Here is a 27,231-nt window from a genome sequence, read left to right on the forward strand (position 1 = left end):
AAGGCCGTAATATTACTCAAACGTAATGAATACATGTAAGTACATAAAGTAAATGAACTGCGCTGGAAGAAAAATTTGGGTAGTTATTATTACGGAATCACACCCCTGACCCTTGTGTTGCGAGTCAGACACGCTATCCCTAAGCTGTGCAGGTATGTTCGTACGGCTTGGATAAAGTGGGGCTTCAGCAAGAGGAGTCGCTGACAGCACCCATTAACGCTATGAGTCATACCCTTTTGCGAATTTCACACATCATTACTGAAGCAGGGGGCGGCAGAAAGTTATGTGGGCGGATGGGATCAAGAGGCTTGCGGGGATACGATGGATGCAACTGGCGAAGGACAGGGTTAATTGGAGAGACTTGCGAGAGGCCATTGCCCTGCAGTGGGCGTAGTCAGGCTGATGATGATGACACAGTGGCGATGGCTGCAGGTCTGCGGCTGGAGATGAGGGCCCTCGTCGCGTTCATTGGCGCCGCCCTCTTCCACATCGCTTGCTGTCATGCCTCGCCGGCGGATGTCGAAGCTCAAAGGGGTAAGTGATATATTTCACGAATATTCCAAAGGGATATGCACCCCTGTGGGCTTTCAAAAGTACCCCATACGCCTTCCTTTACGCATTCCCAGTAGCTCTTCACTGCGCCGCTACTCTAGGGGCCGACCAAAAGTAGGGATGAGCCACCGATTCAGCTCGCACGAATATATTTTTGGTACATAAATGAAATTAATTAAAATGTTAATGTCTTTTCATCACCGATTGACGCATTTATTCCTTAAAAAATATCTATTTAAAATATGATAATTCTCTACCCGCCACTACATTAAAAATCGCGAAGGCCGAGCAGGATTCCGTGATTACTGTTTTAAAGTGAACGGCCGTAAGCCCGCGCTAAACAGCTTCCTCGACATAATTGAAAACTGCTTGCGAAAACTGGCCATGGAGGCAATACCTCCATTATTTCATTTTTGTACTTTTTCTAGTCTACAGAAGGTTCGTTTTTAGTGTAATTAGCCTCTTTGCCTTCAGCACTCTTTCATCAGTCAATAGACCAAAAATTCGCAGACGTCAACTACATTATGTGCTGGTAATGCGATATCATGAGCAGGTGTTCTTTACTTTACCGGAAGTGACGTCACTTTCGTTCAGCCAATGGGAATGATCCCATCTGGTGACGTCACTCCCCCCCCACCCCACCAATGATAAGGCTCTGTCTGGTGCCGTCACTTCACTTCAGCCGATCTACAAATATTATGGCCGATGATGCATTTTGGCCCCATTGGGCTTCTAATGCGATCGCATTAAAAAAACTCTATTAACCATAACTTTCACTAACCAGAACCTTTATTAACGTTTAAGATCCAAACTATAATCGCAGGCGAGGGTGCCTGCGACGAGCCGCGCTTCACCGCTGGCCTGCAGGAGTGCGACACCAAGTTCAACCGCAGCGTCGCGTTCGCCAGAAGGGCTGGTGCCCAGACCGCCTGCTCGTGAGTATAAGAAGCGCCATACCTTTCTTTGCTTCATTTCTCGCTGATTTATTTAGTCCTGAACCATGGAGTCACAGGTTAAGGAGACAGACCACGGAGCTGAAGTGGTTAGTTTACGTCTGTGTCTTTCTCGCTGTAACCAGGCATAAGCTGTACTAAAACCGATGCTTTTCATCATTGGAATCTTTAGGGTTGTCACCGGGTTCCGCAACATTGTTTCTCTACCTCAGCTGGCAACTGCGCGCGTGCGATCACTTTTTTGCAGCAAAGAGGCACTGAAAGAAATGTACTATTTTCACTATTATTATTTATTTACCTGAAAGTTCCACGAATGACGTAGAATGAAATGTGTGCAGAGAAAATTAGGAGATGCTGGGCTTAAACTTGAGGTTTGTTTTCAATGGTGTCTGGAGCGTTCGTGGTTGGCGATGGTGATGATGGCGCAAATGTACACAAGGGGACAAGAGGTTCCCGGGCACAAGAGCGATATTCGAAGCAGATCCCTCTGTTAGCCGGATGCTACAGACCTCGCTGCCGATGGGAAGGTCATACTCATGCCATTTAAATGAAGTGACCGTTCTTAGACAAGGCTAGGTCGCTTTTACAGCGACCTGTAAACGTTTGCCACCGATAGCACGTCGTCCCTCTGCTTTTAGGAACCTCGTCCGTGTCTATAAACTACAGGGTGCATCACTTATGATTTTACACGATTTTTAAAAATAGGCTTTTTAGTTAGAAGAGTGCTTTTTTCGGCATAGTTTTTTTTTTAATATTAAGGAACTACTTTACACGCCGTCCCGCCCCCGTAGGAGGGGGGGGGGTGCACTTGGAGAGGAAATAATGAACGTTCTCTCGCGCAAGGCATTCTGGCCTATTTCACTAAATGATGTGTTCAACTGTAACACTGCTGAGTGCAAGTCATGTTGAAATGTGATCAATTAAGGCAATCGTGATAGAGACTGAAGGCAATACGGATGTGAAAACCGAATTTCTATCAATAGCGGCGAAGAAGCCCGCACTTCCGCCGCCAATCTTCTGTGAGCACACTTAATCAAGAGATTTTTCCCGTCTGTCCACAAAAAGATGCAGTCACAAGAAGTGATTATGCTAGTGAGCCCAGCTTAGCTGCTGCGTCAGTGCGCAGCTTGCCCAAATTGCTGCAATTCAACAGTAATTTCTGTAGGGCAACGAACATCGGTACACGGGCAGCTAATATCGTTACTTATACATATCAGTGACTAGAAAGACTCGATTACTGCTCTTCTGTCGGTCTCGACCACCTATATAATTTATTTCAGCGTCTTCTAACGCCTCTATAGTTAAGCGAAAGCTTCATGTCGCTACAGGTGAGGTTGCAGAGACTAAACCTTTACTAGGCCTCTCGTCGCACCCTGCGCAAACTTGTGTCATGCTTTCAAGCTTGCAAGCCGAGTGATCATGTGCAGTCGTCTTATGACTCAGTTATGACTTGCAGGGCGGTCGGCGAATACAAGGCGTGCTTGTCCAGTTTAACGGGAGCGACTGGATGTGGCAACAGGAAGTTCTTGAGCAGGCAGCTGCGGACTGCAGAGACATACTTGGAACAAGAGAAGCTCTGCGCCGGAAACATGAGCGGTACGCCGGCAGCCAGCTTCTTTCATAACATGAGAGATCTAACATATCACGATACTTGATGCCCTAGTACTATCCGCTTTCTCAGTAGCTATCTGCGCAGACTTGCAGGTGGGTGCCCCTTCAGGTGGGTGTAGGTGGGTTGGTGGTATTGTCAAGCAGGAAGAGAGCCGAGGAAAAAACTTGGGAGACGCTTAAGCTCCGCTTAAAAGTGAAACGCGATAGGGCTAATGGACAACGTCACGACTTTATCACATAGCTTTAACAGGCTAAGCCTTGGTCTGCGCCTTCTCTACCCCTGCCTTATATGGCCTCCTTGGTCGAACAGCCGTCGATGTAAACGGCTCATGAGCACTCATGGAAGGCTCACACTCAGAAGAAAGCCCCGCAATAGTAGACGTTACCGGCTCCATCACGGACGTGTGGCAGGAGCAAGAAAGCGCCCGCGCTTCATACGATCCACTTGACGGAATCACTCCGTACTGCCCCTAGAGAGACCCCGTGTCAATGAAAACTTTAAGCTCCGCTTCCTTAGAGGCGAACGATGACTTCAAACTAACTCAGAGCTCTCCTGGTGGCCTCTGCAAGAAGTAGGAAGCTTCCGTCCTCTCCAGCTGCAAAAGGCCCACCGCTGGTGCTCGCGGGATTTTTCGCGCACTAACGACGCGTCGGAGCCGCGGCGGGCTTAGATTGTGGCGACGCCGACGATGACGCCACCTGTCCGCCTCATGAACTCCTAAGCGCTTTCGCGTTAAAAGCCTAAAGGACGAAGCCGTGCTATCTTCATAAAGAACCTCGCATTGCCTTTTGCTGCACTAGGGGAAAATTGAACGTGAATCCGCCTGTATAAGCTTGCGTTTATTAAGCGCATAACCACTATTTGGTGCCCTGTCTAAGTCTGACGTGCGTGCTTAGATAAATGTGCCTCAGATTGTTCTAAGCTCACTCCCGCATCTGTTGCACGTGCTCAATTTTGTCGGCGTGGTATGGCGCTCTTGCTGTGCAGAGCTTAATAAATTTTTCTTTTCGAGCACGACTGCTCGTTTTCTGCAGTACAGTCTGCGCATAGCAAAAGCAATAGCCCATGACTAGCTGGACTGTAAAGGAAAGTGTGGAAGGTCGTTTGTAAATATTCCCATGAGCCGCCAGCCGAGCTCTCGGGCAGCTTTTTAGTACAGCGTGATTTAATTTCTGAAAATGGCTCTGAGCCACATACTGGCAGAAGCCAGTACCCACGCGACGGCTGCCTGCAGTAATGAATATTCCTAGAGATGAACCAGTGCATGTGCTTCCTTCCTCGTACCTTGTGCAAAATGCTGTCGGCAAAAAATGCTTGCGGTAGGTCTCAAAATCAGTAAAGTTCAGTAAAGAGTTTAGTAGATAGAGTTCAGTAAAGTGCTCTTGTCCTGTCCGTTGTCCCAGTGTTTTGCGTGTTTTTCTGTGCGCCGTTTTTAGAAGGTCTCAAAATACATAGAGAAAAATTTAACAGCGGGCAATTTAGTGTGCCAGGAATGTTTAGCGGCGGCTACCACCTAAATTACACCCCACATTTATTGAACACATACTATAACCAGGACCTCATCAATAATCGTCTCTTAAATGAAACAATGCAAAAATTTGGCGATTTATTAAGAAAGATGATCGCATGACGTTAAATTGCGCCAATTCTGATTATTTCATATTGTCTGTGGACAACAAAAATCCTCAGGAGTACTCAGCCGCATGTCATAAATGAAAAAACTTCCTCATCATCTGCCACTGCACCATTACGAACACAGATATTTCAGGCTGTTTGACCTGAAAGGTCAAACAGCCTGTTTGACCTTTGTTTGAAGCCTGTTTGACCTGAAAGGTCAAAGGTCAAACAGCCTTCGCAACAGGAGTTTTCGCAATAAGAGTTTTCTGCAACTATGACAGCTATTTGCGCACTTGTGAAATAAAAAAAGACATTTCGCATTCGATCCCACGTTACACGCCAGTCATTACCAGGTTTAAGGGAGGCTTAGGCCAAATTGAAGTTGGCATGCATCAATACATACCAATGTTCTAATTACGAAGATGCTACCTTCACATCAAACGAAGCTCTTGAAATATAGAAAATACAAAAAAATTGAAATATAATCATAGCCGGCAACAGCTGTTATCACAAGAAAATTGCAGTGACGTCAGCAATGATAATAACTCGAATCTCTGAGGCTGGACAAGACCAGCATTCGTTTACAAGCGATGATCTCGCTCTACTATTGGTCTTGGCGTCATCAGATGAGATGGATTTGCGCGAAAATAGAACGCCTTTTTAACATAGCACGCCCAGAAGACGGTATGCAATCAAATTACTAAGGAAAAAATAGCATGGCTTCTCATAAAGTAACTTGTCTAACAAATTGCTTAAAGAAAGTCCTCATTAATAGGTGGTTTACAGGTTGGTGTGGCTTACAGGTTCCCGATTGCCTTTAGCGGTGTCACCTTACAGCCTGAAATGGAAATGGGATACTTATTTATACTATGGTTTCAAAAATATATTCATGCAGCAGTACGAATGCGATTCTGAAGAAAGCTTATTTTTTTATAGGATAGGATAGGAGTAACTTTATTAAAATTCCGGCAACCGACGGTTTAACGCGTCGTGACGTTGGTCAAGCGTCGGCCTGGGGTTGGGCCCCACTCTGCACTACCCCAGTTCGGCCCGTTTCTGGTGGGTAGGGAGGTTTGTGCTTTTCGAGTGCACCCCGGGCCTGCTGTTAGGCCCACATGTTTTGTATAGTTGCTTTGAGTGAAGGATTGAATGAAAATAAAAAAAATTGCCTGGACACTTTGTGAGAAATATGATTTGTTGAAACCTCGAGACCACCTATGAAATTTTGGCATGCACAGAACCGCGCCGCGCGAGGCGTCGTATAAGCCTTAGGGATATGGGAAAGGTAAACACGTCTCTAAGCTGGAACCGAATACGAATAGGAAGATTTCCTCCCTCACAGCAATGCGACTTTAACATTGCTATTGAAGCGACGGCAAATCGCAGTGCAACGAAATCACATGAATCGAAAGCCGCATCAAATGCTATCGTTTTATAGGTCACGTTCTTGATGTGCAATGAACTAATGACTGGAAACTATTTGTAGAGCTCCTAAATGACAGCGCTGTTTTGTAGTCTTGAAGAACGCTCACAAGGTCAAGTTAGCAGTCATCTGGAAGATCTGAATCTTCTCTCATTCACGGCAGCGTGTCGTGGTTCGCAAACAGAAGAGTGCAAAATTAGTAAAAAATGTCACGGCAGTGCATCATTCCCATTATTCAAAATCAAGTGAAAACTATTTCCATGGTGGTAAAACTACAAGAAAATTCGAATGCTTTTTGTGCTCGATTCACTTCGTCCACTGGATACTAGTCAGGAAACATGGGATGCTTGATTAATAAAATTCACAGGGCAGTTACCCCTCTGTTGTGTAACACGAGGTCCAGCAAAAGCTTTTTTTTTTCTTCTCCTGTAGTAGAGCGCGCGTGAAGTTAGTAAGCTGTCAATGCTGACATCACAGTGTTCGGACCACTCACGTTGGCGCATTGCGGAGACGTCATGGCTAACACTACAGCATGCTCACCATTTGTCATGGAGTGGGTTCAGCGGAAGCTGTTTGTCTCCTCCTCTCGTAGAGCTTGCTTGACTTCACTGTGCTGTAATTTGTGACGTCACTTTACTTCGACCACTCAAGTAGGCGCATTGTAGAGGCGTCATGTATGGCGTCACAACATGCTGACGAATAAGCATGGCGTGGTGCTGAGCGAGTGGAAACGCCTGAGGACGGAAAGCGTGTCCTTGACAGGTGTCGCTGAAAAATATGTATTTTTTCTACACCTGCTGTCAAAGGTGTCTTTTAACAGCTGACGCCCCCCTTTCAGAACTGCCTCAGCACGCGCCGCCCAGGAATAGAAATCGGGCCCCCACAGAGACATGCGCGAAAGACTTGGTCTGGAATACGCAATTTCTCTGCGCCCAGAAGTTTCACAAAGACGTGGAAAACGATAAAGAAGACGAAGGAAGAACAGGAAACAGCCAAATTTGCCGGTAAGTACTCAGTGACCTTGGAAGTGCTGCGAAGTATTCGACGCCAGCTCGTAGCATTCTGACAGCTTAATTGTAATTGTGTGTGCGTTTTTTTTTAACGTTCAGATCAAGATAATGAGTCCCAAAACAAGATTAAAATGGCTTCCGCTATGTTTCAACGTTTGGTTGTGTGTAAGGGAATTAGTAATGCAAAGAAAAGCTTACTATTTGAAGACGACGATAATAATTGGAGCATTCATAGGTATCTGTTCGCGTGTGTTGTTTTGCGCTGTTTTTGCTATGGACATAACAAGATTAATTGAAGAGATAAGGGGAGGGTATGTGCCCTGCAGTGGGAGTAATCAGACTGATGATGATGATGCTAGAATTCAATGCTAGACTTCAATATCCACAAGAATCCTCAAGTGTCAGAGAAGCACACTGACTTCCACGTTTTTGCGAGCTCCTGAAGACGCTGGAAACAATGTGACTTTTAGCACGCCCACTCGATAGCAGCACATGCTCGACAAGTAGAAAGAGCTTTTCACAACACTCAACCTCACTCCTCGGCTGTGGCACCTGCGAACAGGCTTACTAATTTTTATTAAACGTTTAACGTTACGTAAAGTACGCTACTTATCGTTACGTAAACATTGCATTACGTAAGCGTGAAAATTACCTACATTTAAACGTAAATTAAATGTTGCACTGTCGGCAGACAGAAGCATATTTAACACACACACGCGAGTACGCACGCACACACATCCTCACACACACACACACACCCTCTCTATCACACACACACCCCCTCTCTCTCTCTCTCACACACACACACACAATCATGCATGCATGCACACACGCACGCACGCACGTAAAGGTGGTCGAAATTGTCTGGAGCCCTCCACTACGGTGCCTCTCATGCTAGAGTCGCTTTGGGACGTTAAACCCTCAAACCAAACCAATTATTCGACTATGACGTAGTACTATCGCAAAGTCAGGAAGCTGCGGTATCCACAGCGTCTTCCCATTGTTCCTTCACATTTTCTCACACACACGCACTGGCCATGCATTGTTCTCTTCATTTTTTCTTCTCTTCTCGCAGGTCCGTGAGACGCTACTACAGATGCCTAAACACCGTGCTCGGTGACGAGTCTTGTCGAAGCGACCCCGAATTCATGCAGCACGCGGAGTACTTCCCCACGGTGTTGACCCACAAGTACCGCGACCTGTGCCCAGCCGAGCTGGGGCTCAAGACGCAGCGCGCCAGAGGTAAGCTCCGAGGCGACGTTCCTTCCCCCGTCGCCCTAACGACCCAACTCTCTGTGCCTCGCCTCGCTCCCTTTCAAGTAAAGGTTCTCCGCGCAATCGGTGTCGTGGGCCAGGGTGCGGAGCAGTCGTGCGAGCAGGACAAGCTGACCAAGGAGTTCTTCGCCTGCGGCCTGCTCTTCAACGTCATCGTGAGCCGCAATCCGCCCAAGGAGAAGCTATGCACGTGAGCATGTCCCTGCAGCACACTGAGCAAAAAAGAGTAAAAATGGAATAAGCTCTCTTGGACCAAGGACGGGATATACACGTGAGCATATGAGCATATCTGTGCACTCTAAACAGAAAGGAGTAAAGCTGTCCTCGCCCAAGCGGAAGATATGTACGTGAGCATGTCTCTGCACTCTAAATAGAAAGGAGTAAAAACAGAGTAACCTGTCCTCGCCCAAGTAGTAGTTACGAACGTGAGCATGTCTGTGCACTCTAAACAGAAAGGAGTAAAGCTGTCCTCGTCTAAGAATATATGCACGCTAGCGTGTCTCTGCACTTTAATCAAAAAGGAGTAAAGCTGTCCTCGCCCAAGCGGAAGATATGTATGTGAGCATGTCTCTGCACTCTAAATAGAAAGGAGTAAAAACAGAGTAACCTGTCCTCGCCCAAGTAGTAGTTACGAACGTGAGCATGTCTGTGCACTCTAAACAGAAAGGAGTAAAGCTGTCCTCGTCCAAGAATATATGCACGCTAGCGTGTCTCTGCACTTTAATCAAAAAGGAGTAAAGCTGTCCTCGCCCAAGCGGAAGATATGTACGTGAGCATGTCTCTGCACTCTAAATAGAAAGGAGTAAAAACAGAGTAACCTGTCCTCGGCCAAGTAGTAGTTACGAACGTGAGCATGTCTGTGCACTCTAAACAGAAAGGAGTAAAGCTGTCCTCGCCCAAGCGGAAGATATGTACGTGAGCATGTCTCTGCACTCTAAATAGAAAGGAGTAAAAACAGAGTAACCTGTCCTCGCCCAAGTAGTAGTTACGAACGTGAGCATGTCTGTGCACTCTAAACAAAAAGGAGTAAAGCTGTCCTCGTCCAAGAATATATGCACGCTAGCGTGTCTCTGCACTTTAATCAAAAAGGAGTAAAGCTGTCCTCGCCCAAGCGGAAGATATGTATGTGAGCATGTCTCTGCACTCTAAATAGAAAGGAGTAAAAACAGAGTAACCTGTCCTCGCCCAAGTAGTAGTTACGAACGTGAGCATGTCTGTGCACTCTAAACAGAAAGGAGTAAAGCTGTCCTCGCCCAAGCGGAAGATATGTACGTGAGCATGTCTCTGCACTCTAAATAGAAAGGAGTAAAAACAGAGTAACCTGTCCTCGCCCAAGTAGTAGTTACGAACGTGAGCATGTCTGTGCACTCTAAACAGAAAGGAGTAAAGCTGTCCTCGTCCAAGAATATATGCACGCTAGCGTGTCTCTGCACTTTAATCAAAAAGGAGTAAAGCTGTCCTCGCCCAAGCGGAAGATATGTATGTGAGCATGTCTCTGCACTCTAAATAGAAAGGAGTAAAAACAGAGTAACCTGTCCTCGCCCAAGTAGTAGTTACGAACGTGAGCATGTCTGTGCACTCTAAACAGAAAGGAGTAAAGCTGTCCTCGTCCAAGAATATATGCACGCTAGCGTGTCTCTGCACTTTAATCAAAAAGGAGTAAAGCTGTCCTCGCCCAAGCGGAAGATATGTATGTGAGCATGTCTCTGCACTCTAAATAGAAAGGAGTAAAAACAGAGTAACCTGTCCTCGCCCAAGTAGTAGTTACGAACGTGAGCATGTCTGTGCACTCTAAACAGAAAGGAGTAAAGCTGTCCTCGTCCAAGAATATATGCACGCTAGCGTGTCTCTGCACTTTAATCAAAAAGGAGTAAAGCTGTCCTCGCCCAAGCGGAAGATATGTACGTGAGCATGTCTCTGCACTCTAAATAGAAAGGAGTAAAAACAGAGTAACCTGTCCTCGCCCAAGTAGTAGTTACGAACGTGAGCATGTCTGTGCACTCTAAACAGAAAGGAGTAAAGCTGTCCTCGCCCAAGCGGAAGATATGTACGTGAGCATGTCTCTGCACTCTAAATAGAAAGGAGTAAAAACAGAGTAACCTGTCCTCGCCCAAGTAGTAGTTACGAACGTGAGCATGTCTGTGCACTCTAAACAGAAAGGAGTAAAGCTGTCCTCGCCCAAGCGGAAGATATGTACGTGAGCATGTCTCTGCACTCTAAATAGAAAGGAGTAAAAACAGAGTAACCTGTCCTCGCCCAAGTAGTAGTTACGAACGTGAGCATGTCTGTGCACTCTAAACAGAAAGGAGTAAAGCTGTCCTCGTCCAAGAATATATGCACGCTAGCGTGTCTCTGCACTTTAATCAAAAAGGAGTAAAGCTGTCCTCGCCCAAGCGGAAGATATGTATGTGAGCATGTCTCTGCACTCTAAATAGAAAGGAGTAAAAACAGAGTAACCTGTCCTCGCCCAAGTAGTAGTTACGAACGTGAGCATGTCTGTGCACTCTAAACAGAAAGGAGTAAAGCTGTCCTCGTCCAAGAATATATGCACGCTAGCGTGTCTCTGCACTTTAATCAAAAAGGAGTAAAGCTGTCCTCGCCCAAGCGGAAGATATGTATGTGAGCATGTCTCTGCACTCTAAATAGAAAGGAGTAAAAACAGAGTAACCTGTCCTCGCCCAAGTAGTAGTTACGAACGTGAGCATGTCTGTGCACTCTAAACAGAAAGGAGTAAAGCTGTCCTCGTCCAAGAATATATGCACGCTAGCGTGTCTCTGCACTTTAATCAAAAAGGAGTAAAGCTGTCCTCGCCCAAGCGGAAGATATGTATGTGAGCATGTCTCTGCACTCTAAATAGAAAGGAGTAAAAAGAGAGTAATTTGTCCTCGCCCAAGAAGGAGTTACGAACGTGAGCATGTCTGTGAACTCTAAACTGAAAGGAATGAAGCTGTCTTCGTCCAAGAAGAATATATGCACTTTAGTATGTCTCTGCACTCTAAACAAAAAGGAGTAAAGCTGTCCTCGCCCAAGCGGAAGATATGTGCATGAGCATGTCTACGCATTTTAAACAGAAAGGAACAAAAAGGGATTAAGCTGTTTAATGGCAGCTCAGAGATACACACCCTCAAATCGGTATGGACGTCAACGTAATTCGTTTGTGGGAACAGCTGGTGTCTCTATACCGTACATTTGACTTTTAGTCTTTTTTTCTAGATAATAATTAAAGTTCTACCCTACTGAAAAAGGGCTTTATTATGCAAAAACATCGAACAGGCTTTGCCATACTACTGTCATACAGGTTGCATGACATCGTATGACTTGTGGACAAAGGTATGATTTTGTAAAAATTGCGGACATTTGTATGACATTTGTTAGATAACTGTATGACATTTTTGTTACAAACTTCTATGAGGTTATTGCATCAACAGCTTTTTTAGCTAGGGTGTTTTCAGTGAATGCAGCGTCTTTGGGAGAAATCGGTAATCGATCGATACGGGCCGACACCGATCGGTCATCAATGTTCCTTCGACGGTAAGTGAACACAGGATGAAATGAACATCCCAACTGAACCCAGACGGAGCTCAAGAATAAACATGACGTTAGAAAATAGACGCGCCTTTGTTCATTCCAAACCAGCGAGCCGGCATGGTGGTGTGGTTAGCGTGCTCGTCTCGCACTCCGGAGACCTTGGTTCCATTCCCCAAATCGACCAATTTCCTACTCGGATTTATTTATTTATCTTTTCTGACTGGAAAGGTTAATTAGGCTAATTGGTTAATTAAGTAATTAACTAAACTCAGTCGCACTTACTTGAGGCAGCACTATACCATCTCATTAATTGGTTGCATGGTTAGTAGCCAAAGTACAATTGGCCCCGCTTGAAATTCGAGCACTGTGACGTCACGACCGTTTCGACCAATTGAAAAGCGTGATATTTCTGTCGACAACTCCAGCTTACAACGATGAGGCATTAAAGGCTTCCGCCTTAAAAAAATGGCTGAGGCTTAGCTTAGGTTAAGCCTAGTCAGATGCGAAGCATATTGTCGCCGAGTTGCATATCGAGCACGCCGCTTGGCTAGACGTTCTTCACACTCTTCATCAGTCTCTGTAGCACGCCGCAAGTTTTGCTTCTCATTCCAACGAGCAGCCCTGTCTCCAGGAGGCATCTCTATCCCGTGTACGCCTAGCAGAGGCGGGCGCACCCCTTTGTATACCGCCGCTCCAGAATCACGTGTTCACTACAGCGTACTTAGCGGCAGAAGCAGGAAACACATTGGTCGCGACGCCTCGCGCGACGGCGCGAGCTGGGGCCCCGTTTCTCCTATGTCGTTACCTCACGCATCACGTGGTCCTCCTTGGTCGCGACGCCTCGCGCGACGGCGCGAGCTGGGCCCCCGTTTCTCATCTGCTGTGACGTCACGCACCACGTGGTCATCCTTGGTCACGACGCCTCGCGCGACGGCGCGAGTTGGGCCCCCGTTTTTTTTCATCTGCTGTGACGTCACGCATCACGTGGTATGACATGGAGGTCACGAAAGGTCAATGGTAACGACACCGCCGCGCTCGAGGAGCTGGGTTGGGCTATTTTAGTATGCTTCGCATAAAACAAAGCTCCCGCTGCTGCCGTTCTTTCGCAGGGCGTACAAAAACATGGAGCAGTGCACGCAGCAGTTGCAGTGCGGCTCTCCCTCGGACTTCAACAAGCACTCGATGCGGGTCATGGACACGCTGCTCACCCCGTACGACAAGTACTGCCGGGGCTTCGTGGCCACCGACTCGAACCGCACCGTGCCCCCGTGGACGGGCACGGGGCCGACGCCGGGGCCGGGGGGCTCAACCGTACCGCAGTGCAACGAGGACCTTTACCTGGAGCAGTACTTCGACTGCGGCCTCACGTTCCTGTTCAACCTGCCGGGTGCCAACGTGTCCGACCACAGAGAGAGCACCAAGCTGGTGTGCGAGTGAGTTGTGCCCTCTCCCTCTCTTTCACTCTGCGTTGATGTTGAGAGTTATACTCCGTAGATGGTTTGTTTTTGGAACGCAGCATTCTTTTGTGTTCAGAGTTTTACTAAAAAAAAATGTAGAGAGCATAACATTCGTTGGTGTTCAGAGTTATACTCTGTAAATGTTTTTTTTAGTGCAACATTCGTTGGTGTTGAGAATTATACTCCGTAGATAGTTTTTTTTTTAGTGCAACTTTCGCTGGTGTTCGGAGTTATACTTTGTAGATGTATTTTTTTTAAGTACAGCATTCGTCGTTTCCTTGCCAGCGGATTAAGAAGAAATTCAGTTGCCACTGTGTAACGCGCCCAGCACAACAGATACCAAAATTCTGGACGAAAGCATTTTTCAGCGGGAAACCGTTTATGAACGCAATTTTTTTTTCATGTAATGTAAGGTTTCACTATACCAATCAATATAACCGGAGATCACCCGACAGCAGTCTAGAATTTTTTTGTATTAACGTTTTTTGTATCGCCCAAGCGTTCCCCATTTTTTTTATTGCAGTCTTAGCTGTTCGATGCGATCGATGGAAATAATTTCAAAGCAAAATTTTTCCACATATCAGAAGAATGGGCCATTACCTTCCATACTTCCATAACAGTATCTTCCAATTTTCAAAATTTTCGTCCGAGAATGTTGAATATGAGTCACCTTTGTAGTCATGCCCAGTATTCTTGGACAAACATTTGGTATATTGAATAACTGTAAGTTACTGTTACAGCAATATTTTAGGTGATGATCCATTCTTTCGAAGTGTAGCACAATATTTCTTTTAAACTTTTTTCATTGCTCGCATCGAGCAGTTAAGACTGCCATATAAAACCAATGGGGAACGCTTTTTACGATGGCAAGTACGTTAACAGAAAAAAATCGAAGCCTGGCGACGGGAGATCTCTGGCTGTATTGATTGTTACAGTGAAATCTTACAATATGTGAGAAATTTGTGTTCATAAACACTTTCCTGTTTTAAATTCTTGTGTCCAGTATTGTTGGGTATGTCTAAATCTCCGTTCTGAAAATCAATATTTTAAGTGATTACTTAAACACCCTGCGTAGTAATTCGAAGACTCAGGAACAAAAGAAGAAAAGTTTTTAAGCTCATTTAAGTAGTACCTAGTGCATTCCTGCAGGTCCTGGCGGATATCTCGTAGAAGCCCTCCGCTCTAAGTAAACCGAGCGCAGGAATCAGTGCTCGTTTTCTCTCGAAACTGGACTGTGGAGGCACACGCGAGGAAAACGAATGCATCACTCTGAAAATCTTTTCCATTGGCTATATTCCCAAGCGGCACAGGTAATCGCCCCAATATTGGAAATGAATGGCTTCACTAAGGTCCTTCGTAGGGCTGGCTTATGCCAATATCTTTCCAATATTGAGCCGATTACATGTGTTGCTTGGGATTCTACAATGTCTCTACGTTGCAGATGTAGGTAACTGAAGGTCACTTTCACGTCCATTTGAGCCTTTGAAGTGGGGCGTCACTCTGCCAACTGTGCCTAATGCTAAGTTTGAAACTGAAGTGGTCGCCTGTGTGGGAGACAGCCTGAGCTGAGGAAAGAAGGCGAACAGGGAGATTAGCAGCCCTAGAGTACTGTGCGGGGCTCAGTCCTTTCTGGCTTTTTCCCTCATTTTCCACTAATAAAGCCTTGCCAACATTGAGGCACGAACATTGGAACGTTTAGCCTTGTTATTTGTACTCTGTGATTCGTGGCTTCTTCTTCTTACAGGCTCGCCCGGAACCACAAGGGGTGCGTAGACAACATTAAAACGATCACCAACTGCCCCCTCGGTATCGGAATTCACGCAAACCTCGACTACTTCGACAAGGAGCTTCGGGAGAATCCGAACGTACAGTGCACCACCGGCCTTCTGAGAGGCACCGGTACGTTTTACGGGGCTCTTGCCTTATCTCAGAAGCCTTCTTTCCTGCATCTATTTATGCCGTCATAGAAGGCTGTCTTGGAATAGCAATAGTCCGGTCGTCGCCTTTCTCTGTGCTGTTGAAACGCTGCGTTTTTTCGTTGATCATAATGTTTGACTAACTAGGTCCTCAGTACACTCAGTTAGACAACAGGTTGCGAGGACATGGACTGCAGGGCTGCGACAATTTAGGGAAAGTAGAGTTGATTTCTAGCGGGCAAGTCTGGCACTGCACAAGAATTACCGTATGGTGCTAGGTGGTGCTATTTGACCGGCTTTCACTGAATATAATTTGGTAGCAACAAGTTTGATGTCCTCTTTACGCAGCTACAGTATTCACATGAGTTAACAGTAACGTGAGAGCGTGTCGGCAGCAATACGTAGAGCCCGTATCGTGATAGCGAGCTGCGTGAGCGGCGAGGATACGCGTATTCGCCTTCTCTCGTACCGTCATTCATTATACACGTTGCCATGTTGGGATAATGCGGAGAGTTCGGCTATTTGATGCGGAAAGTTAGGCATAGACCTGCAAGAAACAGCAGCAGCTGTAGTTGCTTTTTAAGTGCACTAGCACTTATAGTGGCCATTCCCCGCATATGGGCGTTGTGTGTTTGTCTCTCTGAAGCCGCTTTTGTGGCAGGATGCTCACCTGTCCACCGTGTCAGGCGGCAGCCCATATATTCTCCAGAGGCTGCTCGGGAAGAGCAACCTTGGTCGCAACCCAACCCAAACAACCCAAGTGCCTCCAATGGCAACACCTGCCATAGCACCTGCCCTGTGCCACTGCGCCACTGCTCACCTGTCCACCGGGTGACTTACTGGCCAAGGTGTAGCAGGTGGTAGCCAGTATAAAACCTGGGGAGCTATGATCTGGAACTGCCCGCAGTACCTACGCGCGAGTCACTTCATTACCGAATCTGATCAGTGGGAGGCTCTAATGCTCATCCTTGACCCGGGGACAAAGACCAAGCTCCCGCAGCTGGCTGAAGACGTCGCCGCTGCCCAAGGGATAGCGGCTGTCGTTTAAAAGGAGGGCCGCTTTGGGTCGCTCCTATGTCATCATCATCATCACCAGCCTGACTACACCCACTGCAGGGCAAAGGCCTCTACCAGGTCTCTCCAATTAACCCTGTCCTTCGCCAGCCGCGGCCACTCTATCCCCGCAAATTTCTTAATCTCATCCGCCCACTTAACTTTCTGCCACCCCCTTCCTACGCTCGCCTTCTCTCCTCTGTATCCGCTGTTAATAGTTTCAGCACCATCACCTGGGGATCTTGAACGTGCACTGACATCGCACAGCACACGGGTGCCTTTGGCGTTTCGCCTCCATCGAAACGCTGCCGCCGCGGTCTGGTTCGAACCCGGTGAACTTCATCGAACTCGTCAATGGCGATATTAGTACAGTCCCCCATGACCAGTACAGCTCGGGGTTGGTGGTTAAAGGGGGGACGAAGTGAGTGGAGGTTGGCTTGCATAGACGCTGGTCACGCTTCCTCCGTCTCTCTCAATCGCTTGATATGCGCACAGTGAATAAATCACCAACTACGCAACAGGCGCGGCTCTCAATATCCGAGCACGAGGAACAAGAGCCTTGTGATTCTGTTCCACTTACACGACGTTCGCAGGGAAAAAAAAGTTCCGAGCCTCGCCGCCCCGATGCCACCTACGCGAGTACGTCGGCTCCTACTTCGAATGCGGCGCTACTTTCCTCCAGGCCACGTTCCCCGACATGCCGTCCGACGACGAAGCCTGCCGGTGAGCTGACTGCCGCCATAGATTAACAGCGCAGCGAACACGTTAGGCATAGGTTATTACTGCGATAGCATTTAGGTTATCCTGATGTAGTTTCCGGCTTCTCCGTGACGAAGTTCCCTGATTGGTTGAGATAGGTCACGTGACCTTGTGATGTCATCACAACCTGTCCTGACGGGCTTTCCAGATTTGTCGAGAGATCTGACGTGGCTTTGTGACGTCATCACAACCAGTCCACCTTGGTAGGTGGGCCCCTAAGTTTTGAAAGTTGACCCACTCCCCGAAATTCTAAAGAACCGCCTTAATTTTAGAAATTGGCCCACTCCAGATAATTAATTCGGGTGTAGAAGTGGGGCTTCGTTGGTCGATTATGTGGGTTGGTCGATCCAGTTAATATAATCCCTTATTATAATCGAATGCAAGGTAAACGAATATTCTTGAAGGTGATGCTTATGCACACCGTAAGGGCAATAGAACCGGTTCCACTAGAATTTTTGCCGGGAAAATCGGAAGAACATATGACGCATATTGTAGACACCACAGAAGGCAACTTAAAAGCTAGCCCATTTTCTACTTGAATGTTCTTAAATAGGGCCGAAGTTCATTGCATTTTTCACATCAATAGCGATCATTCATAGCCTTTAACAGTATTTGAGTGCCTTTATATTAATCTTTCTTTTGAACAGCCTATACTAAATGCGGATTGATCCTTCTGTAGTTAAAATCGGCTACATGTGCTTCTTTTGTAACTGTTGCCACTGTGGGCTGTAACTGCGTTGAGTTGTACAAGGTTGCCTTTTGTGCATTTTTCCCCGTGTGTGACAAAGAAGAGCCGGTGACATTATCAGGCATCAACCTCTACTTACAAGTTCATCTCAGTGCTTTAAAAAAGAACTCCGAGTTGTCAGTTGACAGAGTGGATACACGCTCACTATATAAGGTAGCGATGCTCTCTTTGAATGACCGTTTTTTTCTCCCATAGACTTCACAGCGAGTTTCTGAAGTGCATCAGCTTCCTGATCCAGTGCCAAGCGGAGAGCGACGTTCAACAGTCGCTGAAATATTTCAGCGATGTATTAACTGAAGGTTACATGGATCGTTGCAAAGGCCACAACGCGACCGGCAAGTAGAACCTTCACTTTCTCCCCGTAAAAAAACAGCCGTCGCGAATTATTAGCCAAGGAAGAAGTCTGCAACGTCGAATTTTTGAGAGGAATAGGCCAAGACTGCAATGAACAATGTTGTACTCTCTCATGTGGTTAATTATAACACTTTACACTGCTTTCAGGGTCTTATCCTATGCTGTAATAGATAGTCGATATCTAAACTAATCAACAGATTTTCGAGTTTCTAAACCGCTCGTGTTTTCAAATAGAGGAAAATGAAACGCACGCTGAGTGATGCCGTATGCTAGGCTCATCGCACAACAGGTTGCGATGCTTGCTTGATACGACTTTATGTGTTCGTTTCGCATGCCTGGATTGAGATAGTGGCCGCAGATATAAGCTGCTGTATTGACGGTAGGCGTTTGTGTTACCAACTCTGCGAAGATAAAAAGCTGTTATGTATATTAGAAAAGCTAAAAGCGCCTCAGAGGTAATTTTACTGGGTCATTAGACACCTGCAGGCATAATTTTCTATCAGTTGCGACCCTTTTAAGAGGATTGGGAGATTCTGATAAATGACGAAGTGCTACATTGAGAACGAGAAACGGAATGTTCCTTAACCGTCCCGTTTCCACTTTTGCAGCTCCATTTCATAGTCGTACTCCTGCATGCTCTCCAAGTGGAAGTTCAGAATTATTTGTTTCACAGGGGTTGCACAGCATGCGTCATGACTGCCTACTTGTAATGCACTGAGTATATGCTGCGATGCATTTTGATTTTGAGTCATGATTATGACTACGCGTCACGACTACGCATACTTTGCACAAATTGTATACACTTTACGTCATGTTACTGTAAAGTGCCGAGTCATGTTGAGTTGTAGAGTGACTACGAGTCAACATTCATAAGTCATAGTTATGTTTCAACATCCCTGACTTTGTTAGCTTACATGTATTGTGACATCGTACACCGGCGTTCTGACATCCACCGGATTTCAAGCCATAGACGCGGACGCCAGTTTTGGGGTAATGGGAGGTATAATGCTTTCGCATTAAAGACAGTAAACAGCGTTAAATAAATTGCAAAATGAGCGTCTTGCATTTAGAATCAAAGAAACGCGTGCATAAGGTTGCAACTCTCCCTCTCGTTTTGCAGGAACCTGCGAGAAGTTAGTTCTGATCAAGAACTACTTTTCCTGCAGTAAGACCTATTACCAGGCGTACAACGAGTACGGCCAATCATACCTTCTCACGAAGCCGCACATTTGCAAGTACGCCACAGCTACTGAGAGCTCTTTTTCGCGCGAACAGATGGCGACAATGTCTCTCTGTCCCTCTGTGTTTTGATCTCTCCGCTTGCAGGCTTTTGGAGGATTACGGTAAATGCGTTTACGATGATGTCTTGAAGACCTCCTGCGACTCCCTCAAGGAGCTCTACAGCAATGTCAGGGAAGTGCGTAACTACATAGCCAAGCGGTTCAACGAAAGGCACCAGTCATCGTGCTCTATACCCTCAGGTGAGTTGTTTCCATTTTGGCATTTCTAAATGATACGCCTGAATTCATGAGTTATTTAGATCGAAGGGCTTTCCTCCTTGTAAGTAACTAGAATAAATATAAAATCATCAAGCCGCAACTCTAAAAAGAGCGCTGTAATCGGTACCGAGGAGAAAGAGCGCACAAAGAAAAGTATGGAATTGTGAACATCCAGTGTTAATAGTTTCCCCGCAATGTTAATGATACTATATGCAGTGTTCACATCAGTAATGTAGGATACTGCCCGTATGCGTACGAAGATGTAAGAGCGGATAGGTAGGGCAGTGGCGTTGCGCCCACTTTGGCTGTAACCAGATAGTTAGGCTCGGCGTACAGAACAATTAATGTCCCCGGGGCACGCGAAGTCCTATTAGTTGGGCATTAGACACGCCAACCAGGAAGTAATCCCAGTGAGATAAACATTATGTAGGATATATTATATTGTAAACAGAGTATGGCGGTGTGATAGCGGGGTACAGTATCGTAGACAACTCGTGCCTGCACGTTAGGTGGCGGCGTCTGGTTGACTGGAGGACTAGTATAATTGCTGTTTCAGTTACGGTGTAATCAAACCTTACGACATATGTCTCATAACACGCTTTGCTAACCCAAGAGGAGGGAAAGTGCTGCTGAATGCACCAGTAATAAGTGCATCCAGTTGTTGCCACAGTTCACACTTTGTTTATACAACACAATAACAATTCTTCACATTTCTGGAAGTCACAGGATCTGGCAGGTTATTTATTAAAAACGAAAAAAAAAACGCAGAAACGGTATTCATTTCTTAAAATGGTTATAAATTTAACGAATACTAGACACACCTATGACACACAATATATAAAATGAAAATGTGTAATAATGATGCGCATAAATCAATTAGTATACTGGTTGGCTATTATTTTTAGTTTTCTTTTTGTTCTTTTTGTTGACTGTGCTACGCGCCTTGGCAAGGACGCAAATATACACACGCAGAAAATTGCAGTTTTGTTAAAACAAAAAGCCTGCGTGTAGCCGTTACACGCAGCAAATTCAGAACCGCCAGCTCTCAACGCCATTACCAATGGTACGTGGGGCCTATGACTGGTCGGAGACCTCTGGCGAATACACATCATTAAAATGACGAAATGTTCCCCAGATTCGGGAGCCCATGAGTTCGGAAAGATATGGGGAATTTTATTTGCGCATATCTCAGCGACGTAGCAACCTTCTCGCGTAGAGAAAAAAATTGGGGAAGTGACGATAAAGAGGAAGTTTTTCTAGCACAATCTCCCCTACGTCTTTCAAGATACCTGCTGTTACCTGGTCCTCGCCAGCTGTTTTCTCTGTTTGCATTGCTCCTAAGACTTTCTTTACTTCCTTTTTCTTTACTGGCGGGATGTCCCATGTCTGTGCGCTACTCTCTCCCTCATTAACGTTGTGATTGCAATCGCTATTGCATAGATTTGTGAAGAACTCTTCGGCTACTTTAGCTATCTTATCCATATTGTTAATGACATTGCCCTTCTTGTCTCTTAACGCATACATCCGGTTTTTACATATCCCTAATTTCCTTTTCACCGCTTTTAGGCTACCTCTTGTCTTTAGAGCATACTCGATTCTCCCATATCCCTCTAATTAACCCTGTCCTGCGCCGTTTGCGGCCACCTTATCTCTGCAAACTTCCCAAGCTCGTATGCCCACTTGACGTTTCCTTCACCGGAACTACACTGCGCCATCAGGTTTCTGCAGTCCCCACTACACGTCCTGACCATGCCTATTTGCTCCTCGATTACAGCTAGGTTCTAGATAGCATACGACTGCTCGTTAGCACACTTAGCTCCCTCCCTTTCTCTCAATGTTACTGTCATCATTTTGTTTTCAGTTGATCGTCGCTTTGTGAACAAAATTTCTATTCCAATTAGCTAGTGTCAACTGTTCTTACTATTTGAGCGAAATACCGAATTAGGATGAGAGTCTCGTATTTCGGACGGCTGCAAATCTTAAACCATTACGCAGGGTTTCAAGCAAAACGCGGTCTACTTACCCCGCTGGCCTCGCGCCAAACTTCCTGCGACCAGTTCGGGGCCGTCAAGAGGCTGGTGCTGTGCGGGGTAGCCTTCCACAGGATGCTTACGTCCTCAGCGGAGAGCAACGCATCCGCAGGTGTCCAGTTGGAAGAAGAGAACGCAACGACTGCAGTGTGTCCGTGAGTATGCCTGTGGCTACCTGCTTCCGGATATTGTCTTTCGTGTGGATTGCGCCGTGACAGGAACTTGGCACACAGGAGGAGGTAGCCTTTGTCAAAAGTTTAGAGCCCAGGGGATTTGCTGCTGGGCCACATTGCTTTGTTCGTAATGCGTCCTCATCGTCCTTAGTCTCCTGGAGGTAAGAATATATTTGGTCCTGCTCCCTCCGATGCGTAGGACCTCCATTAGTGCAACAGGAGCGCCACAATAGTGCTTGAAAGCAAACCCCCCGGGCTCTAAACTTTTGACAAAGGCTGTACATGCGATATGACAAGGTCAGCGAGTGTATAACTGCTGCATGCAAATCTTACTTGGAGAAGGAATCATGCTTGAAACTTCACACCGAGAACTGTTACTGGTGCGTATATTCTATCGGCGTCAAATGGAACGCGAACAGCGGAACGCGTGGCGACAGGCCCAATTGAGGCCGCCTGCTTGTAGTTATCAGAGAGAGGCGCGAATTTCCGGTTCGTGATAGTTTGCTTCTGTTTTCTTTGGCGTTCGCATTATTTCTTTGTCACTGCAGCTCCACATTCATACTTATCAGTCCCAGTGTATTTGAGCTCTTCTGGTGGCTTTAAAGTTGTGCGCATTATCAGAAAAAAAAGAGCGATTAAAAACGTCACGTTGCACACCGACCGTTCCACATCGGCCTCCTGCGCTGTTCGCATCGCAACCAGATGTTGATAACATGGCATCGATCGAAGCAAAATCAAAGCGCTGTGCAAGTTGTAATCGGTGGTAAGTGCGAATGTAGCGCTCCAGTGACAAAGCAAGAAAACGAACGCCAAAGAATGCGAACCGGAAATTCGCGAATCTCTCTGCTAACGTCAGGCAGGCGGCCACAATTGGGCCTATCGCTACGAGTTCAGCTGTTCGCGTTTCATTTCACGCCGACAGTACGTCACTACAAAGTGGCTTCGGCCCATCCATGATCACGTGAACAGCCCTTGCGCAAAGCAATTGAAGAAAAATGAGTGTCACGATTCGAACATGAAACCTTCTGCTCCGTAGTCAGACACCTAGGCTTTTACAGCGAGAGATGTTATTGCTGCGCTTTCGTTGTAACGGGAGAACTCAGAGACAGCAGCGCCGCCTGTAACCGCTATGACGATTGACACTTGATTCATAGCACAGCTCGTGGCACGAAGTCAGGCGAAGTCACACAAAGCGCTCGTGTGCGTAGGCGTTCTATGCAGTTTTAAGGGATGATGTAGTAGTAGCTGTACAACGGAGGACACATGGGCCGCTCATTGAAGGAAGAGATTAAGGAAGAAGTGAAAAGAAGTGGGGTGCAAAAAAAAAGACGACAAAGATTGAGGTACCTTTATGCTGAATATGATGATTTAAGTGACACACATTAACGTTGTAAATTTTTCTTAGCGTAGCTCTCTTCTAGAAAAAATAGCCTCCTGGGGGCGTGCCGAACTAACCTTTAAAAAAACATAAAAGGACATACTTTTTTTAAGAAAGGGAACACTTGGGTCAAACAAGAACAAAAAGACTACAAGAAAAGTTTACCATTTCTTTTTTGTATATCACGGTGGGTTTGCCCATTGCTTTTTTATGCGCGATATAGTCTTCCCTTGGCTTTACGTGATCGCTTAGGTGTAGCGATATATAAAGTGAATAAGGCGTGATTGAGGGGACGCGGAGGGGCGGAAGCTAGTGAATTATACCGCACCGCACGATCATACAATTCATGCAAACTGAAGACGGTGTAGCATTTCAGCCAAGCATTTTCATGTGTTGTGCATATTGTAACGTTTTGATATGGCCTCCGAAAATTGTAAGCGTGTTGTTGGCTTCCTATAGGCAAGGGTACCTTTTGGAGACCCCAAAAGATTTATTGTTTTGTTCGCTGAAGCCTATATGCGCCACGTGTATTTATGCTCTTGTAAATAAACCTCCTGGCTTTTCAAGCAAGGAATTAATAGCCGCTATCACTCGAAACATGCAAAAACAAATAAATATCTTGCTAAAAGAAATGACTGGCCCATTTTTCACCTGGTATACATTCCCAACAATTCTGCAGACGAGCATTTTGGAGCGGGAAAGAGTTTATGAACGCAATTTTTTTTCTTATATTGTAAGATTTTACTATAACGATCAATATATCCGCTGATCTCCTTCAGTAGGCTTGTATCATTTTGCTATTAACGTTTTTCCTGTCGCCAAAAGCGTTCCCCATATTTTTTTTTTATGGTGGGCCTAACTGCTAGATGCAATCGATGGAAACACTTTAAAAGATATATATCGGAAGAATGAACCATTACCTTCAATATCTCCACATCAGCACCTTACAATTTTCCAATATCCAAAATTTATTTAGAAGAATGTTGGACATGTCATAAGGCGTTCGCCTAGATTTTTAGGTCACCGTGGTACTGTCACCGGTTTGGATTAATGTAGCTCTTGTCGAGACTCTAATGACTCGCCTTCTAACCAATACACTCCTGTGCCGGACAGCACTAAAACATTTTGACCCCTCCTTTAAAGGAGGGGAGGGCCCGCGCTGTAGTGCGGTGTCTTCTGACACCTATCACATGGTGTGGGCCTGCCCCTCCAACCCGGCTATTCCCCCCATCCCCAACCCAACCCTGCAGGACTGGGAGGCGACCCTGCTCGGCTGCCACGAATTACAGGCCCAAAAAGCCTTAGTCGGGCGCGCCCGGGCGGCGGCCACCTCCACTGGGGTCCCATACTAGGGACCTCCACCTAGTGCTTGTAAGGATCGGTCCCTTACGGGCTGATCCAAGCATACATCCTGTCTCTTCTTAATAAATGTACACCACCACCATCCGACTTTGAGTTAGTGTGCACTAAGCGGTGTAGTTAGACTAGCAGAAGCTTCTTTTCCATGCTGGTATCGCAGAAGCCGACAACGCGACCTTGAAACGACCTCTACACTTTTGTGCAGCACCACGCGTATGGCCGATTCTTTGGAGAAAATTGGAAAAATACCTGTAAACTAATATGAGCGCTTGCGTGTCTCTGTTCCTTTCAAGCCTGGTGAAGGAGATGAAGTACTGCATGTACTCGGCCACACGCGACTCCGGGTGCTCGGAGGCTCTCTTCCTCAACACGGAGATGTCCACGTTCAGGAAGCGTCTGCTCACGGAGTTTGAAGGCACCTGCGACACGCTTCCTTGGAACGACAACGGCACGGTCGGCGGCAACAAGAGTCGGCAAAGTACGGAGCATAACTTCCTAGCGATCAGCCTGAACCTTTGGAAATCCTGAGCGAAAGCCAGATGTTAATGGAAAGTTAAAAAAAAAAGAAACTCTCAAGGTTGTTACCGCTGAATAACGTGAGATCTATGGAGAGCTTTCTGCGCAGGTAATTATTATATGGTTTATTAGGTATCTGTCCTCTTCGCGAGTAGACTGCTCGTGACAACCCTATGCCCCCAGTCGTGACGCCATTGTGGATGCCATTGTGGAGTGCGAACCAGGCAACGTGGCGCACTGTAGTGACATCATGCGGGACGTCACTGTATTCTGACCATTCACTGCGGTTCTATATCCAGCTGCCCATTCCTTCTCTTTTCGGGTTACGTCAACGCACCTAAAGAGATAAAGGTTCCTTTAACAACTTTCACTGGAAAAATGCATGTATACAAGCGTTGATGTCAATTTTTTTACATGTTTTTATTGGTAGAGGCTCTGCCGGTTTTCGGGCACTGTGAGTCAGTATCAAAGAGGTCACGAAAGAGGACATCGGAAGAGACGAAAGATCCGCCCAGGGCACGATTTCGGAGGAAATTAGGTATGGCGCAAGGTACGGGCCTCTTGGGCCCCTCCTGGTTATATAGACGTCGCCTAAGTTAAAGGTACGGTGTTTGTCAGAAATACAAAAGGCACCTGTCTAACTTGCGGACCACGCATTATGATTCGCTTGGCATGGTTTTAACTGAATCTCTTTCGAGATGAACTCGTGCCTAGCTACTGGAGAAGTGCTAATATGCTTTTGGAACGCTGTCGAGAAGACTAACAGCAAGCCTCATAGCCTGCGTATTTTTGAACAAAAGATGAGCGTTCACTCTGGCTGTTTCTCGGTGCACACTTCTGCTATAACTTTTTATTCGGTTAACACTGACAGTTCTCCGCAACCATAGGTCACGGTGCTGGGAGTCAGAACAAGTAAGACCACCACACCATTTTTTTTTTATTTTCGGCACGCTTCAGCCGTTTCTATTCAATGTACCTTTCTTACTGTACCGTTATTGCCACAGCGAGCATATCAAACAAATTTCGGCTGCAGTTTAATAGTAATAAAAAATAGCCATCCAGCTTAAAGGAGTATTTGCTGTTCTCTATGTTCCGCAGGCTGCGAGCTCAAGGAGTTCACCCAGGAGTGGGAAGCGTGCGACGCGACCATGGAGGCCGGCATCAGTCTGTACAACCACAACGGTTCTCGTCGAGGGAAGCCTGCCGTCAGCGACATGCAGCGACGGAGGCTGTGCAGGTGAAGTGTGCTTTCGTCTGCCTCGAGCGCTAGGCTGCGTCGGTACACTCTAAACAGTTAGGAGTAATTCCTTTTATAAATAGGTATGGTTTGGTTTGGTTTGTGGGGTTTAACGTCCCAAAGCGACTCAGGCTATGAGGGACGCCGTAGTGGAGGGCTCCGGAAATTTCGACCACCTGGGATTCTTTAACGTGCACTGGCATCGCACAGTAACACGGGCCTCTAGTATATCGCCAGTAAGAGAAATTCAATAGACAAAAGGAAATAGCCCTTGACGAGTAACAGTAGTCTAAAGGTAATGAAACAGAAGGTTACAGAAGGGCACAAACCCATAAGCCGCTAACCGAAGCCATGCGTGTTAAATTCTTTCGCTGTTTCATGCTCATGTAACAAACCTGGACTACTTAAAGGGCAACGATTGATATCGCTAAATGGCATTCTTTTTCAGCGACCTGGTCGGCTACCGTCGGTGCGTTCGTGATTCGGCAGGAAGGCACCATTGCCCGGCGTTGGCCCCGGGTTTGGCGGACGTTGGCCGCGGGGAACTGTTGCAGCGCTTGGGCCTAGTGGCTTGCTCTTCCTCGACCTCGCCCTGCCCTTGCTGGGCCCCGCAGCTCGTGGCCCTTGCCAGTGTCGCGCTTTTTGTGGCGCGAGGGTTTGCAGGCTAGCTGGATTAAACACGACGGCGGACGAATAAAAGACGCCATGCTCCCTCTGACGGGACTGGGTTTAGACGGCTTCAACAATGACCAATTAATTCCAATGACTTCGAGAGCTTGGAA

At 46.5% G+C, this 27,231-nt stretch overlaps 1 pseudogene; it reads left to right on the forward strand.

Moving 5' to 3' along the window:
• Nucleotides 1–422: 422 nt before the first annotated feature.
• Nucleotides 423–27,117, forward strand: LOC149366451 (uncharacterized; annotated as a pseudogene).
• Nucleotides 27,118–27,231: the final 114 nt, after the last annotated feature.

The sequence above is a fragment of the Amblyomma mixtum genome, chromosome 1 (assembly GCF_055824585.1).
Source record: "Amblyomma mixtum isolate Tamu chromosome 1, ASM5582458v1, whole genome shotgun sequence".
Taxonomy (NCBI): Eukaryota; Metazoa; Arthropoda; class Arachnida; order Ixodida; family Ixodidae; genus Amblyomma; species Amblyomma mixtum.